Source organism: Callithrix jacchus, chromosome 8, assembly GCF_049354715.1.
Source record: "Callithrix jacchus isolate 240 chromosome 8, calJac240_pri, whole genome shotgun sequence".
In the NCBI taxonomy this organism is placed as follows: Eukaryota; Metazoa; Chordata; class Mammalia; order Primates; family Cebidae; genus Callithrix; species Callithrix jacchus.
In genome coordinates, this window is record NC_133509.1 from 52182914 (window position 1) to 52186426 (window position 3513).

A 3513-nucleotide genomic window follows, 5' to 3' on the forward strand; every position below is an offset into this window, starting at 1 on the left:
GCCGCCTGCCCAGAATAGAACGTCTCATTGTGATGGATTAATCCTTTGGCCCCGGTCCTGCCCGGGTCACCAGCTCAGCCTGCGCCCGCCGAGTGCTGGAGGGTGGACAAAGGGCACTTTAATCACTCAGCACATTCCCTCTTCTCTCCTGCAGAAGGGCCCTCTCCAGTTGCGCGGCCCTCGTACAGAAACCGGGATGGACTTGCAGGTGGCGCGCCTCCAACAAGGAGACTGTATGCTTCCTTTTAAGTGGTTCATGGACTCCTCGGGGCGCAGAACCAAATTAAGGGAGATCTTTTCCTTTCTCTGATTTCTCTGGAATATTTAATTTCTACTTCTTGTTTAACCTCTCTGTATTTAATTTCCTCATCTGTAAAATGGGGATAATGATTTTACTTACCTCATAGGATCAATACTATGATTGAGTTAATACACATAAGGTGCTTTCGACTTCACAAAAGGACAAATATTGTAGCAGTCCCCTTATATAAGTATTTAGGGTCATCAAATTCGCAGAGAAATAGAAGGTGTTTGCAAGGGCCCCGGGGGAAGAAGAAAATAGGGATTATTGTTTAACGGGTGCAGAGTTTCAGTATGGGAAGATAAAAAGGTTTGGAAATGGAGAGCGGTGATGGTTGTACCACAAGGTGAATGTACTTCATCCACTGAACTGTACATTTAAAAATGGGTAAGATGGTAGAAGGTTATGTGTATTTTTCACAATAAAACAAATACACACACACACACACATACGAAGTGCCAGGTATATAATAGGTGCTATATAAAGGTTGGCTATTGTTTATTATTATTATCAATCTTAGATACATATTATTTCCCACTTCATTTTATAAGTATTCGTGTCTATATATTTTCTCTCCAAAAAAGCCTCTTGTTCATGCATAAGAGTTCCTGTACCCCACTTAACATAGCAATCTGATCATGGGCAGCTCTAATCCACTCACACAAAATGAATAAATGAATGAATGAGTGAGTGAATGTGTTCACCAGAAAACAGAATATCCCAAAGTGACTGATGTAGCCCTTAACCTTCTGATTGATAGAGGAGACAGTGCCCTCCATCAGTGGATAGTCCTGAAAATAGCCCAGACAAGACACTTGGAAAAGCTCCAACAGTGTGATGCTGATTTCTGGCTCTATGATTTTCTTTTTGGTGGGTTGGTTCTGAAGCTTAGGAATGATCAAGGTCAACCTAGGGACCCACCTCAGGGTCATTTTGTGTTTGGAGGACTGTTTGGAGACTGAGTCCAAACAGAAGGTACCCCCAAGTGTTTGGGCTCACCTCAGGGTGGTCTTGAGGCTCCATTCAATATTCACTGATACTTGGCTCCTAAGGCTGGTCCTTAAGTGACCAAGCTTTGGAGGAAGAAGCAGGGAGCTGTGTGTCCTACCACTCATGACAACATTCATCCTTTCAGCAGGGAGCCCTTTCTCCTTTCCTTACAGTCCTGTCCCACCCCATCTGTTATGAGCAAGCAGGAGAGAGCCAGTCTGTAGCCTTCAGTAAATGTTGCAAACCCAACTGTGTTAAGAGACGTTATAAAAATGCCCCATGTTACAAACCCAACTGTGCTGAGTTAAGAGACATTATATAAACAACCTAGGAATCACCTGAAAGAACTGGAGAGCTCTGCAAAGGAGTGAATGCATCTTGTAAGCAAGGAGAGGGAGCTCTCTGGGACTGAGTGCACCCAAACTCTTGTGTCTCTCACAGTAAGTATTGGGCTATTTTTGTGTGGAATATTTTCACAGGCTCATCGAGGTTGTGAGGCTTCATCAGAAAGCAACAGTTCACCTTGTGGGAGACTAAAGTTAATTTTCGGGGACCTTAAACAACCTTTGGCCCTGGTTTAGGAGGCTGGGGAAAGAGGAGTTGAGTGACACTGGGCAGCAGGAATGAAAAGCCACAAGGCAGATGATTAAAATGGTGGCTGAAAAGGGCAGTGAGAAAAGATGAGCCAAAGGCTTGAAGATTATGAGAGAGCATCTAGTGCTGCTGGAGAAGGTCAGGGGAACAGAGTGCATGTTTAGGCTGTGGTTCCAACCCTCCCTTTGACCTGGATAGTCTCTGCCCTAGACTGACCTCCCGTTTCACACACTTTGGTCTTATAAAGTGGGTTTGGTTTAAATGCCCAGCCAGTTAGAGATTACAGATGAGTCACTGTGTCTGAAGGGTTTTATACCATTTGTGCCACCTTGGGAAGGCACATTCTGCTGAGTGGGCCCAAATGCAGCAGGTGACAAGTCACTTTGTCAGCCAAAGGCTCCCCTTTGAAGACACACCATGGGGCCACTGCAGGGACAAGGGCAGGGCAGTATGTAAGAGCTTGGAATGTGACCCTTATCTGAACTGCTGTGACTTTAGCTCCTGTGGATAGGATTAGATGCAAAGGTACTGCCCTCACAGGAGTCCTGAACCTGTTTGGGCTCTCAAGATTATCTTTATACAGACAAATACAAATACACCCTCCACTGCCTCCTCCGCGCCCCCCCCCCACCCCGACACACACACACACACACACACACACACACACACACACACACACAGCAAGCACCTGGGACTAGCTTACCAAGCCAGGCCTGGGACCTGATGGGGCTTTGTTTCAGAGGAGGATGGAATTGCCTGCTAGAAATAGCAAGCTGCTGCTTTCAGCAATGGGGCTGGGGCACACAATCCATGTACACTTTGTATGCAGACAGAAACCTGAAATAAAAACAATTCAAATAAAGGTATTTGACAAAGAAGCTAAATTGAGGAGAGGCAGACTGGCTCAGTGCCCAGAGAATCAAGAAGCAGTCATTTCTAAATCCAGCTCTGCTGTTGGTGACCTTGAACAAATTATTTATCCTGTCTGTTTCTCCATTTCTCTAAGGTTAAATCAAGAACTATAATTCTGACCAGCTAACCAGCCAAAGTTTAATTGGGGGAAGAGAGAGAGAGAGAGAGAAAGTGAAAGTTAATAAAATTGTTTGCCTATATACAAAGTACAAAATGTTAAGGAATGCAATAAAGCCTTCTTCGTGACATTTGGCTCTGTACTTTGTAACTTCCTGTCTCTATCCCATACATTCAGGCCTGTTACTGGTTGAAAACCGTTTTTCAAGAGGCCCCATATTATGTCGCTCATGGAGCCTAAATTTTGGTTTGACTTCTGTCCTTCTATCTGATTTGAGCAAACCTCTTACACATTTTTCTCTCTCAGTTTTTCTGTGTCTGAGATGAGAGTGTTATTTGTCTTCCTCTCTCAGGAATGCTGTAAGGTAAGGAGAGAAGGAAGTGAAGAAGTGCTGAGGCTTTGACACTAAGGTCCTCCAAGAAGGTGACATTGGTTGCCAGAGAAAGTCACTTTGATTAGGAGACATGGGTCCTGGCTTTAATCCCATCTATATAGTCTTTTCTAAGGCTAGAGGGATCAAGCAGCCTGGACTTGGATGTGACATAAACATATTCTTGTATTGCACAAGCTATACTGCCAGTAGATTCCTGATTTTTTT

At 44.4% G+C, this 3513-nt stretch overlaps 1 long non-coding RNA gene across 1 annotated transcript; it reads left to right on the top strand.

Annotated features, from left to right (window-relative positions):
• Positions 1–76: 76 nt before the first annotated feature.
• On the top strand, positions 77–3038 carry LOC118144869 (uncharacterized). The gene is made up of 3 exons (XR_004729733.3): positions 77–233; positions 1623–1731; positions 2892–3038. It is a non-coding gene; the product is annotated as an uncharacterized LOC118144869 (long non-coding RNA).
• Positions 3039–3513: the final 475 nt, after the last annotated feature.